This window comes from Oncorhynchus nerka, linkage group LG5 (genome assembly GCF_034236695.1).
Source record: "Oncorhynchus nerka isolate Pitt River linkage group LG5, Oner_Uvic_2.0, whole genome shotgun sequence".
NCBI lineage: Eukaryota > Metazoa > Chordata > Actinopteri > Salmoniformes > Salmonidae > Oncorhynchus > Oncorhynchus nerka.
Genome location: NC_088400.1, coordinates 68229968 through 68245412, shown reverse-complemented (window position 1 = coordinate 68245412; position 15445 = coordinate 68229968). Strand labels below are relative to the sequence as shown.

The 15445-nt window shown below is 41.6% G+C and overlaps 1 long non-coding RNA gene across 1 annotated transcript; it reads right to left on the bottom strand.

The window, feature by feature from the left end:
- Positions 1 to 12717: 12717 nt before the first annotated feature.
- Positions 12718 to 14983, bottom strand: LOC115129996 (uncharacterized). The gene is made up of 5 exons (XR_003863718.2): positions 14873 to 14983; positions 14466 to 14801; positions 13372 to 13470; positions 13158 to 13233; positions 12718 to 12995 (listed from the first exon to the last, which is right to left on the bottom strand). It is a non-coding gene; the product is annotated as an uncharacterized LOC115129996 (long non-coding RNA).
- Between the last annotated feature and the right edge of the window lie 462 nt (positions 14984 to 15445).

Here is a 15445-nt window from a genome sequence, read left to right as displayed (position 1 = left end):
CCAGTCAACAGCAATAAACACACAGAGTACCAGTCAACAGCAATAAACACACAGAGTACCAGTCAACAGCAATAAACACACAGAGTAAGTACACACACAGAGTACCAGTCAACAGCAATACACACACAGAGTACCAGTCAACAGCAACACACACAGAGTACCAGTCAACAGCAATACACACACAGAGTACCAGTCAACAGCAATACACACACAGAGTACCAGTCAACAGCAATACACACACAGAGTACCAGTCAACAGCAATACACACACAGAGTACCAGTCAACAGCAATACACACACAGAGTACCAGTCAACAGCAATACACACACAGAGTACCAGTCAGTAGCATTATATGTGAATGCCATTTAGCAGATGCTTTCATTCAAAACGACTTAAAAAAAAAATATTTAACCTTTAACTAGGCAAGTCAGTTAAGAACAAATTCTTATTTACAATGGACGGCCTACCCCGGACAATGCTGGGCCAATTGTACGCCGTCCAATCACGGCCCATACTCGACCAACTGAGCTACAGAGGCCCATGCTCGACCAACTGAGCTACAGAGGCCCATGCTCGACCAACTGAGCTACAGAGGCCCATGCTCGACCAACTGAGCTACAGAGGCCCATGCTCGACCAACTGAGCTACAGAGGCCCATGCTCGACCAACTGAGCTACAGAGGCCCATGCTCGACCAACTGAGCTACAGAGGCCCATGCTCGACCAACTGAGCTACATAGGACCATGCTGAACCAACTGAGCTACATAGGACCATGCTCGTCCAACTGAACTACATAGGACCATGCTGGACCAACTGAACTACAGAGGCCCATGCTCGACCAACTGAGCTACAGAGGCCCATGCTCGTCTAACTGAGCTACAGAGGACCATGCTGGACCAACTGAGCTACAGAGGACCATGCTGGACCAGAGGACCATGCTCGACCAACTGACCCAGCTACAGAGGACCATGCTCGACCAACAGAGGACCATGCTCGACCAACTGAGCTACAGAGGACCATGCTCGACCAACTGAGCTACAGAGGACCATGCTCGACCAACTGAGCTACAGAGGACCATGCTCGACCAACTGAGCTACAGAGGACCATGCTCGACCAACTGAGCTACAGAGGACCATGCTCGACCAACTGAGCTACAGAGGACCATGCTCGACCAACTGAGCTACAGAGGACCATGCTGGACCAACTGAGCTACAGAGGACCATGCTCGACCAACTGAGCTACAGAGGACCATGCTCGACCAACTGAGCTACATAGGACCATGCTGAACCAACTGAGCTACATAGGACCATGCTCGTCCAACTGAACTACATAGGACCATGCTGGACCAACTGAACTACATAGGACCATGCTCGTCCAACTGAGCTACAGAGGAACATAGAAGACGAATACCTGTCTTTTGAACAAAATACATTATAATGTAGTGTAATAACAGTCCTATTAGCCATTAGCACATTCATCAAAGTTGTACACACTGGACCTCAGATCACACACAAAGTAGGACCATGCCTCGACAATTCCAATGGTCTCGCATCACTCCTACAACCAAATCCCTCACCTATTCCCTATAGACATCACATTCACTGCAACCATTAATTCATTTCCAGTTCTGCTCAAGGAGGAGTCTATAGCGCAGAGTGGAACAACAGTTCAGTCACGTTCTCCACATCCATTCTCCACACCCTCCATGACCCTAGCATTCAGTCAGCCGACAGGGAGGAGGAGAGGGCGGGAGGGAGTGGAGAGATAAATCCATTTCGTACACCCCTCCCCCTTGCCCAGGATAAACTCCACTCTCTATCAACGGCATGTGCTGTTGAATAGGCAGAAGGAGACTTGCTTATTTCTAGAGCGAAAACAGTGTTTTATTGTTTATTGTTCTGATTCACAGAACTGCTTTCCATAGGGTACGGAGAAAACCTATTCGTCAGACCAGGGGTGTCATGTACACCAAAAATCTGAGGGGGAACAAAGTACATGAGGATGGCTGGGGGGGTGGTACGGAGGGGGACTAGCCCGTGTCTATAAATTGGTTAATTCTACATTTTTCAAACACCTAGAATTAATCATATGTAAAAAATCATTTTTTAAATATATTTTTTTACACACACACACACACACACACACACACACTACCAGTCAAAAGTTTGGACACCTACTCATTCAAGGGATTCTTTATTTTTTTTACTATTTTCTACATTGTAAAATAATAGTGAACACATCAAAACTATGAAATAACACATATGGAATCATGTAGTAAACAAAAAAGGGTTAAACAAATCAAAATGTATTTTAGATTCTTCAAAGTAGCCAATCTGTCTTGATGACAGCTTTGCATTCTCTCAACCAGCTTCACGAGGTAGTCACCTGGAATGCATTTCAATTAACAGGTATGCCTTATTAAAAGTTAATATGTGGAATTTATTTCCTTCTTAATGCATTGGAACCAATCAGTTGTGTTGTGACAAGGTAGGGGTGGTATACAGAAGATAGCCCTATTTGGTAAAAGAGCAAGTCCATATTATGGCAAGAACAGCTCAAATAAGCAAAGAGAAATTACAGTCCATCGTTACTTTAAGGCATGAAGGTGAGTCAATGCAGAAAATGTCAAGAACCTAGAACGTTTATTCAAGTGCAGTCGCAAAAATCATCAAGCGTTATGATGTAACTGGCTCTCATAAGAACCGCTAGAGGAAAGGAAGACGCAGAGTTACCTCTGCTGCAGAGGATAAGTTCATTAGAGTTACCAGCCTCAGAAATTGCCACCCCAAAAAATGCTTCACAGAGTTCAAGTAACAGACATCTCATCAACTGTTCAGAGGAGACTGCGTGAATCAGGACTTTGTGGTCAAATTGCTGCAAAGAAACCACTACTAAAGGACACCAATAAGAAGAGACTTGTTTGGGCCAAGAAACACGAGCAATGGACATTAGACCAGTGGAAATCTGTCCTTTGGTCTGGAGTCCAAATTTGAGATTTTTGGTTCCAACCGCCGTGTCTTTGTGAGACACAGAGTAGGTGAATAGATTCTCTCTGCATTTGTAGTTCCCACCGTAAAGCATGGAGGAGGAGGTGTGATGGTGTGGGGTTGCTTTGCTGGTGACACTGTCGTTGATTTATTTAGAATTCAAGGCACACTTAACCAGCATGTCTACTACAGCATTCTGCAGCGATACACCATCCCATCGGGTTTGCGCTTAGTGGGACAGGACAATGACCCCACACACCTCCAGGCTGTGTAATGGCTATTTGACCAAGAAGGAGAGTGATGGAGTGCTGCATCAGATGACCTGGCCTCCACAATCACCCAACCTCAACACAATTGAGATGATTTGGGATGAGTTGGACTGCAGAGTGAAGGAAAAGAAGCCAACAGCTCAGCATATGTGGGAGCTCCTTCAAGACTGTTGAAACGAAAAAGCATTCCAGGTGAAGCTGGTTGAGAGAATGTGCAAAGCTGTCATCAAGGCAAAGGGTGGCTACTTTGAAGAATCTCAAGAACAAAATATATTTTGATTTGTTCAACACTTTTTTGGTTACTACATGATACCATACGTGTTATTTCATTGTGTTGTCTTCACATTTATTCTACAATGTAGAAAATAGTACAAATTAAGAAAAACCCTTGAATGAGTAGGTGAGTCCTAACTTTTGATGGGTACTAATTATTATATATATATATATATGTTCATATCTAACCATACCTCTTGAGCTGTCTTACTGGTGTTTTTTACAGAAAATGAAGCGGGCCCAATTATTGGTGTGACACAAATGGCCAGAAATGAACTCATGTTTTTTTATCCAGTTAAAAAATGCAAAGTGCCAGCTGAGCCATTTGTTGCTTTGGCCTTGCTTCCCTTTATCTTTCACATTTGGAGTCCCTCCCCCTATCTCTAATTTGGCTCCAACTCTCATGACGCTTGGATGCCCTAGCAGCGCCCCAGACAAAGCAGCATGTAGTCTGGTTTTGTTTCGTGCGACTCGCCCCAGCAGCAGCCTGCCTGTGCTCCTTAACCGCAGATATTTGATAAGCCTGTTACGAAACAACTCCCCCCCCCCTTCCTCACACAGAACTCTCTCGTGCAATGTCGTCACACAGAACAGAGGTCTCTCGTGCAATGTTCTTTCGCGAAGAGGTTCGCAGCCAAGGGAATTGTTCCACTCACCGCAATGTGAGACAAGCAATTCGTCATTAAACTGTCATTTATCCCTCTGTCTACATTCATTTACATTTCAATATAACATTTATATTTGTGACATTGGCCAATGCACACATTTGTGTGATTGTCTAGACATACTGCATTATGGCAATATAATATTATAATATTTATTTACATAACCATTAACATAATTGAATTAATTAATACAATTACTAAATAAAATGGATTAGTTGTATTCCGATTGATTAATCATTTTCAGGGAAACGGGCGTGTCCAGACTTCAGATCACAACCATGGATGCGTTGGGCGCGCCATTATTCGAACGGATAAAACCTTGCTGGTAAGAAAAACAAGTCCCCGTATGCGCAATAATTTAATGGTCGTGTTATTTCGTTTCCTGTAGGCAATTCAATGTGAAACCAAACCATTGCGCTCTCCCTCACTCCTTCTGGAGGTTGACGGCTTTGTTTGTTGGTGCATAAAACCAATCCAAAATAATACGGCCCTAAGCCTACCCAAAAAGTAGTTCAAATGGTTTTACTTAATTTTACAGTTTGTATTGTTTTTTATTGCATCAGAGGATCAGCCTACACAGACACGTTTTGACAATGACAGTGTCAGGATTTAGGAAACACGGAAACACCCCTGGCGGCGGGCATGGTGGTGGTTTTACAATGTGGATTCGCCTAACAAATGAATCAATAACGTAAACATGTAGGCTAGACTTTATCCAACGACCTAGGATATTTGTAGGCTATAGGCCTAGTATAAGACGAGCACCTAACAGATATCATGATATCACGACATGCCGTCTAATTGCACCGTTTATATTACAGAATCATAGACGTGTCATTCAAATCACGGCGTGACAAATTCCCCAAATCAATGGGTGGCGAGCAGACACAGCCAGCCAAACACCACGGAGGTGTCCCTCACTTGACCTCAAACCTGGCTGCTCCAATTCGACGGGCCCCGGGTTCTATTTAAATAAAATATGTGCCCCTAGTGCAAGGTACTTCGGGGCTGTTATCCTTTCTACTTAGGTGCATTCTGGCTGCTGGTGAGAACGTCGCGTAAAGAAAACAATGTGTGGGCGTCAGGAGGCGTCCTTTTACGAGAGCGCAGAGAACCGTGCACACAGAGCTCCTGCTGCGGCACAAAAGCGCTCTGAAGCGGAGAGAAGAGCTCTCCTGTTTCGGGACCGCAGTCCCAGGGGAGACTCGCCTTGTAGAGGAAAAGCTTCAATCAAACTGTGACATCTCCAGCGGGAGTCAACTAAGCAATTCTCTCTCCAGCTCACTGCAGTGCCGTGGGTTTATTTTCCTTCACAAGCGTTTCCACTGATTATGTCAAACTCGGAAAATAGCGGACCTATATCCTATTAATAAATTCGGCATATGTTAAAAGTAGCCTATAGGCCTACTGTCAGAGAAAGGCCTCATTTAGGCCTACATGACAACAACCAGCTAATATTGTGACAGCAGAAAAAGCTTGACAACCGTGAGTCAATCACGCTTATCGTTGATGCCTTATTACTCTTCCCATTGTTCAAAAGAAAAATCCTAAATAAATGTTTATCTGACGCCGAATGTTCTCAGCGGTTGGCCAACGACTTACTATTTCCATATCACATTTCAAGGTGGTGGATGAAGGAAAAAAATATCCTCAAAACCACCGTCTCTCTGGACACGACTCGTCTGTCTGCCTGCGTTGAGTGCACAAAGGCTCCAGCAGACCGAGATGGCTGCGCTAAAAATAAACAACCCGGGTTGACAGAATGGGGGGCGTAGGCCTTCACCAAATACATGCAGAATGCGAGTAGGGAGGTCTCTTCTCAGATAAATCATTTTAAAAGTATGATTTTGACAATACCAATTGGTTAGGCAAGCTGTTTAATCCGTTCTTGTGTCCTGAAATATGTTATTTGAACATAAAAACGGGTCTACAGGTACTTGCGTAACTGTTGTAATGGATGTCTTTCAAGACGTATCCAAGTTGTAGGCCTAATTGTTCGTATGTGACAGCATTCATTAGATTCGACTGTCATATGAAATATACCTAGATAGTTGTCAACAGCATGATAGCCTTCATTTATGCCAAATGCAAACAACAATGCGGGTCAAATGCGCTCTCATCGCCCCCATACCAAGTTGGTTAAATTGAAATATAAACAAAAAACATTCCTAGTCTTGAAATGCAATCAGTTTGAAATTGGTTCTTCAGTAGGCCTAGAAATGACAATATTTTGTGAATAAGCTCTGTGACAATAGGCCTACTAAACCAACCCCTCGGTCTTAATGCCACATTCAGCTTTCAGTTAGGCTACCACGTATTCGGGATTAATTTATGGTACCAAAGTAGGAAACAGGAAACAAGGAATATAAGTAGGAACCAACAAATTCCAGATAACTTTTGTGAAATAAACAGCCTAGGCCTGTATTATTTTCCTATGAGCCTAAAGCGCAGTAAGTTGCTTCTCCACTGTGTTCGCTCTGTTCTTGGAGTAAAAGTTTAAAAACACAAATTGAGGCGTTTTTATGAGTCCAAAAACACTGCACTCCGTTGTTGCGTCTGCGCTTGCTTGTGTCTAGTACTGTATATGCAACGGGTCGAATTCCGTAGCGCAGCCTGTGACCAGAGTCATTTCCCGTCCCCGGGGCGAGGGGAGGACTTCAGTTCGGACTCGTTTAAGTTAAGGCGACAGAACACGTCAAGTTGCCAACATGCCAACATGACAAGAGTATATAGTGTACAAGAAAAGACCTTGCATCGTCCAATGTGGGACAGAAGCCTTAGACACGTTTACTTACGCTTACATTATCATGCAGGACATCTACACCCGTCTCAATGCGCTCGATCACCGAGCCCGTTATAAAAATTCATTTTAAAACATGATTGCCGCATTCTATCCATGAAGTCGTTAATGAATGGAAAACCATACAGCCCACCACACCATCATCCACTCGCTGAAATGCGCAGTGAAATTACACAGATGACCTCCACAAGCGTTTATCTGCAAAGTCGTTCCACAAGGTATATGGGATGGTGTCAAACATGGGCGAGGCACTAAATTAAGACTGAATCTTATATATATATATAGAAAAACGCCTACAAACCGATTCCCACAGAGACTCAACTAATTTGTTTATGCCAGGCCATTCATTTGAAACATGAGAATTAGATTAGCCTACATCGAAATCACACACGCGCTACACGCAATTTTTTTTATTTGACATTTTCCTTTAAATTTAGCTGACTGGCTGAAAAAAAAGGTTAGCTGGAAACTCCCGTGACAACGTTGGATCTCTCATTATGACTTACTAAGAGTTTGGATGAACGATAAAACATGTAGGCTTAATCAACACATTTCCGTCACCAAACCATCCAATATTACACCATCTTAGTCTACAATCTTTCTATAGAAACGGGTGTAGGGCTAGACTAGGTTTATACAAAGCCTATGTGAAACATGAATTCTACTAGGTTAACACACATCTCTCAGTACACCAATACATTGGCAAGCAACTAAATATTCCACTTAAATACGCAGTTCTTTGTAGAAGCCCTTATCAGATGGCCAAGTCTCCATATAGTCAGAGCGACGCCGAACAACATCGAGTCTTCAGACTGGAGCAAGACAGAAAAGCAACAAAAAAAACGAAACATGGAAAGGAAAACCAAGGCACAAACGTTCACAAAAATTATCTTAGCCTACCTGATAGAAATTCCAGAATAATTTCTCTAAATTCTATTGTTCTTGGCCAAAACGCAAAATGTCCAGTTGGAACTTTTTGGCCGTGTTCTCTAGGCTCCACGAGTCAGTCAAAACGACCCAACGAGAGTTCGTGCGTAGGGGGTTAATATCACTTTTGTAATTTAACTTTACAGCAAATAGGGGTGACAATGTTGTGCTTGTTAAATGACATGTAGGTAAGATTAGACTACGAAAACATCCTTAGTCTTTATACATTTCCAGTTGGTAAAAATCCGGGAATGACGAGTCGGCGACAATGAACGAACAGATCCACGGAGTCGCAGTGATAAGCTACGTTTCTGCTCCCAGTAAATATATCCATTAGTAAAAAGACACCAAGTGAATCGTTGTCGTGAATGTTTCAAGGAGCACAGGTGGCAACAACGGTCGTAGGTCTCAATAAACTAATTCAGTCTGGTTATGCATTGCAACGCCATGTTGAGCTCGCCATACAGCACACACGCCACCTCAAAAATATGGCGAGAATTTCCGTTTTCAACAAATAAAGAATGCTAACAGTGCCCATTGTCTTCAGTGAGAGGCTAGGGTGTTTCTGTCAATGTTCCCATTAGTTTTTATTTCGTCCTAGTTTTACTGTTCCGTTTTCTTCCGTATGGCACCATTCAGAGCACTCACAACTACCGCCTCCAGACGTACAGCGGAGAATGAGTGCCTGCGCCTTGGTTCCAGTCGCAGACTCTACCCAGAAGGCCAATCGGGGAACCGCAATTACCATAAACCTCCAGCACGCTTCGCTCCACCAGCGCTCTCCACAGCGAAAACAAAGGGAGGGAGGAGGGAGAGCGAAAGAGAACGCCAGCGAGCGAGGAGGGAGATATTGAAGGTAAATAGGTTACTGTGCATATTCGTTTTTTTTCTTCCTGGGCAATAGATTATGCTATATGCCTACATTTATTTATTTTTGCTCTCAGTGTTGGGTATGGCATACTGTCAAGTCTATGTCCCAATCCAGGTATATATAATATTTTATATCCCAATTATACTGTATCATTTGTATACTTCTACTTTGAAGAAAGCAACAAACAGAAGACTTCATTCTCGAATTTACCCTACACTCTTAGAAAAAAAGGTTCTGGATAGAACCAAAAAGGGTTCTATGCTTGCTTCATATATGGTACCTCTTATGGTTCTATATAGAACCCGAAATTGGTTCCATATAGAACAGTATATGAAACCCAATGGTTCTATATTACCCAATGTTGGTTCAGGAAGAAGAACCCTACAAAAGGGTTTTATATAGAACCTTTAGGGGTGCCATATATGAAACAAGAAATATAACCATTTTTGGTTCACCCAGAACCTTTTTTTCTAAGAGTGTAGGGTAATAGGATAAAGTAATCCTTCTCACCCCCCTTAAAAGATTTAGATGCACTATTGTAAAGTGGCTGTTCCACTGGATGTCATAAGGTGAACGCACCAATTTGTAAGTCGCTCTGGATAAGAGCGTCTGCTAAATGACTTAAATGTAAATGTAAATGTAAATTCGAGTGTGAAGTATTCTGTTTGTTGCTTTCTTCAAAGTATAAGTACACAAATGATACAGTATAATTGGGATAGAAAATGTTATAAAATTATCTATCCCTGGAATCATTGGGACATAGACTGGACAATATGCCATACCCAACACTGACAGCTAAACATATATTTAGGCACATGGCATAATCTATTGCCCAGGTCTATAACCACAGATCTAGGATCACCTGACCCCAAATCAATCCTAAATCTAAGGAATAGAATATAATGGAATATAATGGAAACAGACTAGAGAGACATACAATACTTGGCGCTGCGTCATGAGAAAAACTACCCCTTTCGTTTAAAACTGTGCAAAAGGAAGCATCATAATAGCTCAAACCGGGTCCGGGTAATTGGATTGCAGTTATTAATGACAGACAACTCTCCCCCTACAGTCCCATGGGAACTAACCCGTGGGGTTATGCCGCTTCATTGCGCTCTGCACCGCGGTGGATTTCACATGAGCACGATGAATGCACACACAGTAAAGGCATTACATGCGATCGATACGCAGTGGGGAAACGGTTGTTGAATAGATAACGGTTCCTTTCTAAAGGGATTTCTATAAAACCGTTTTGTCCTACCGCCACATATGCCTAACTAACAATTACTGTCAACCGAATATGAGGCAACATTGTAATTAGTTGGCCTATAAAGTTAAATCCAAACGTGTCAAATGTTATTAGATTAAATTGTTGACTATAATGAAGTACCTGGAGATTGGACATGTTTAATTTATTCTGAGAATGTACACACAGATGATGAGATTGGCGCGATCCGCGAGGGGGTGTGTCGAAAAAAGGGGCGAGGAAAAGATGTTGGCAAAGCCCTTGTCAGCAATACTCAGCATCAAAGCCAAACTTGCTATTGACAGTGAGTGTATTTGTCGATTTCTTGTGAACATGCCCTCTGGATCTTTTATGGCACATAGGCTACAGGTCTGGAACTATATGGCACTGTCAGTGCACTCGACACGCTTGCTCAAGTTCCATTAAAGCTGTTTCCCCTCAGGTACTGTAGGCTTAGGCCTATGGGCTTTATACATCACGCCAGAAAAACGGTGGGGTAATGGGGTGTGTTGCTTTTACATACTAAGGCGAGGCTATGTATCTTATTTGTCTGCGCATTTGTAATGGCCTACGCATTAAGATTCGTGCGTCATTATCCTAATGGTTTGTGTCAGACGCTTGTTGATTCTTTCCAGTCAACACCTAATGAAGGAACAATGACCTGTAGGCTCTCCATGTATTTAGTCCTGGTTACATGTAGGCCTACATGTGTGAGCGCTATCAAAATGGAATATTCCTTTTATATCAGCTGGTGCTCCCTAAAACACTGAGATGACACTGGACCAACATCAAGCGCATGGTAGTGGTAATGCGGGTTGGCACTTCGAGACAGATGGACGCCTTGCAATGGAAAACCGGTCGCAACCCAACACCAGGTTCAAGCGAGCCCGTTATGGTGCAAACCATATGTGATGGTGCATTACTGCCACCGTCTGGACAGTTGTGTTCATTAAGATTTGGCACACGAAGAAAAGAGCGCAACACCGTAGTCTTTTACCCGTGTAGTGGCACTGTTATTACACCGTATCAACATTGCATTAACACTTGCCCCCAATCCCCCCTTCTCCAAAACACGTGTAAATATTGGACTATAAAGTGTGCCTTCCCATATTATACTTATGCTACGATGGTTATTCTATTCAACTGAGCCATTTACTTCATGTTGCTATTCTTGTATTTTCTTATTTCTTATTGTTTTGCATTGTCGAGAAGAAACCTGCAAGTAATCATTTCATTGGACAGTGTATACTATGTGTATCTGCACACAAGTCTAATACAACTTGAAACAGGTGGCCTAACTGGCCACTTATTAATAAAGTGTCTTAGCTTTTTGGATGATAATGAAAAAGATCACATGGACAGGGAGGACCTGATCCTAGATCAGCACTCCTGCTCTGAGATGCTTTATGAATATGGCCCCTGGAGAGCAGTGGAAAGGGAGAACCCCCAAAGACCCAAGACAGTGACTGAGGGGAAGATGTCACAGGGGGGTATTTGGAAGAAGCCCAGTAGTGTCCCTGTAGATAGATAGAGCCATTTTCCTGATACATAGAAACTAGGCAACACAATGGTGTGGTTTCAATGAAGGACTCTTTTGGCAGAGGAAATATGTAGTTCCTCTTTGCCAAAAACGTCCATCGTTGAAACCAGACCCTAGTCACTGTGTTGCCGAGGGTCGGTTTCTAAGACTATGTAGACCCCATAGCACCAGGCAGTGTCACACCTTACCCTGCCATAACACTGGGTACTGAAGTGTCATCAAGGACAGACCATTAGAGGAGTTTGTTAATATCAGGGTGGGGTCAATTCCATTTTAATTCCAGGCAATTCAGAAAGTAAACCAAATTCCAATTCCAAATTTTCCTCATTGAAAAACATAGAAGATAATTGGAATTTCAGTGCACTTCCTGAATTGACCCCAACCCTGGTGAATATTGAGTTAATGGTCCAAAAGCTACGGTTAAATCATTCTGCATGATTTACTCTACACATCCAATAGTGTTCATATCTACATGGCAGGCCTGTGTTTCTTTGAGTTTAAGACCATGTTGATAGGAAATCATTTATTATGAAAGTGTATTGCAATAGACAACCTCTTGCCAGACTAATTCTTTCACAAACATCACTGGAACAAATACTGTTATAAACCACAGCCTGTGACCATTTACATGAGCTGTTTGTGTGGTGGTGTGGTGTGTTACTTTCCACTGTGTAATATCTTTCTGACAAATGCTGCTCTACTTTACCTTCAACTGAGTGGGTCATGAGTCATACCTTTGTTTTGTTCCTGTGATCTTCACTGCAATTTACTTGAACATTTCCACAGAAGTCACAGCTTTAGAACAAAAAGGAAGTTAAGCAGCTGATTACTGTAATCATGACATTTTACTAGAAGATAGTTACACTAATGGATTGACCATTCATGAATACAATAACTAGTCCAGCGTTTCCCAAACTCGGGACCCCAAGGGGTGCGTGCATGTTTCGGTTTTTCCCCTAACACTGCACAGCTGATTCAAATGATCAAATATTGATAATTAGTTGATTATTTGAATCAGCTGTGTAGTGCTAGGTCAAAAACCGAAACGTGCACCCTTTGGGGTCCAGAGGACCGAGTTTGGGAAACACTGCAGTAGACCCACATCATGCATGTGTTTTAGTGCAAATAAATGTCAAAGTATTGGGAAATAAAGAAACACGTATTTATTCATTACTGACTAGCGGTAGAAAGGGGTGATAGGATACAGGCATATATTCACAACAGTATTTTAGTCATTGTTCACTGTAACATTGTCACATGACTTGTATCATTCTACAGGAAGTGATTCTAAGAATATACCCATTGCAGAAGTTGTTAGTTTGCGCTTGTGGAAGCATGAACTATACTGCAATTGTAATTATTGATACAAGTTCAGGATGGAATCTTCTTGGTGGTGATGTGAGCTGTGTCACTGATTTCTGTCAAAATAACAATGCAATTAATATTTTAAAAAGACCATACCTACAGTCAGTTACATCATGATATGTTGTATGGTTTTCAGTATTTGATACTGTTAAGTTTAATCAATTTGTGAGGGAGAATGCTGCAACTGTTCAGGTGGTGTACAACAAGTCTCTTACCTCTGGTCTGCATCTTGAGGTGGTCTTAGTTTTATAATACAGTTTCTGTTCTGACATGCCAAGGCCACGATATGTACTGAAATATACACCAACAACATAGGATATGTCAATATCAACATTGCACAAGCAACATTGGCTACTCAGCAAACATTTAAATGTTAAACTATTTCAAACTTTTACATTTTGATATTATCTAGTATTTCCATTCACTCACCCAGGATCATAACGATCAGAATAACCTTCAGAACACTGTAAATTAACAGAAGACAGTTCTCCCATGATGACCTGCAGCTGGACGTCTGGTTTGGATAGTCTGTGGAAAAAAATATAAATAACCCACAGACAATGTTAAATGTCCTGAGTTATTCTAAACCACATCTAAAACTGAAAAACAGTATTTTCCATTATTGGGAACATACCCAAAAGGTAGCTCATATGTACACCATACTATCTGTACACCATACATATCTGTACACCATACATATCTGTACACCATACATATCTGTACACCATACTATCTGTACACCATACTATCTGTACACCATACATATCTGTACACCATACATATCTGTACACCATACTATCTGTACACCATACATATCTGTACACCATACATATCTGTACACCATACTATCTGTACACCATACATATCTGTACACCATACATATCTGTACACCATACTATCTGTACACCATACATATCTGTACACCATACATATCTGTACACCATACATATCTGTACACCATACTATCTGTACACCATACATATCTGTACACCATAATATCTGTACACCATACTATCTGTACACCATACTATCTGTACACCATACATATCTGTACACCATACTATCTGTACACCATACTATCTGTATACCATACTATCTGTACACCATACATATCTGTACACCATACTATCTGTACACCATACATATCTGTACACCATACATATCTGTACACCATACTATCTGTACACCATACATATCTGTACACCATACATATCTGTACCATACATATCTGTACACCATACATATCTGTACACCATACATATCTGTACACCATACATATCTGTACACCATACTATCTGTACACCATACATATCTGTACACCATACATATCTGTACACCATACATATCTGTACCATACATATCTGTACACCATACATATCTGTACACCATACATATCTGTACACCATACATATCTGTACACCATACTATCTGTACACCATACATATCTGTACACCATACATATCTGTACACCATACATATCTGTACACCATACATATTCATCATTGAATTAAATGTGCACTTACCAGCGGTCATGAGTCTGGTACCATTGCTAAATAGGAGACTCTGGTCTTCTTTCTTTGCACAGTAGTACACTCCACAATCATCTACTGTTACATTATGTATTAACAATCTATGACCTGTTTCTAAAATATATTTCTGTCTAAAAGTAGTATTGTAATAAAAAGCAGCAGGACTCCTACTAGTGAAAGAGTGGAGTATGGCCTGTGGAGGCTGTGGTTGGTGCTGAATGTACCAGTATGCACTTTCTATGTTAAGAGAACAGTTTATGGTTGTATTCTGTCCAAGTTCCACCAGTGTCTCTGTCAAGCAACCAGCTCCCCGACAGCATATAAAGAGACCTAGAAACAAACAGGTAATTACACATTTGACTCCTAAGTTATTAATTGTAGTAACAAAATAATTGTCTTACAAAACAAATGTCCCACAACTCTCAGCATTGTCTCAGATTTGTGGTGGTGATTGGGTTGTTGTCCTGCTTGTGTAGCAGTTGCCTGTTTGAGCGTTCTTTGCTGCTGTACAGACAAACCACAAGTTGTTTTATAGGGTACTAGAGGTCAGACCAATCATAGGCAAGTCCACTTGACTTTGCCTTATATAGGCATACTCCTTGTAGGCATGCAATATTTACTATCACAAGTTTGAAATTCAATCAAATAATTTGAATTCAAGTCCTGAATTGAATAGCAATATATGTCATTGACCCCACTACCACCACAACCACCACCTTCAAACAATAGCCATGTCTAGATTGTCAGTTAACTTTCAACTTCAACTTACATTACTAGTGGATCACCGTACAAGACACTACAAGTAGTCATAGTACACTTCAATCTGTCTGGTCCGTCATGACATCTCACGTCAGAGTCAGGTCGAGTCAGTGTATGTGTCATTTTGAATATTTCACTTTTTTGATTTACATTGACTGTGTCAAGTGAGAATGTGTATTTAATATGTTTGGAGTAGATTGACCTCAAGAGACACA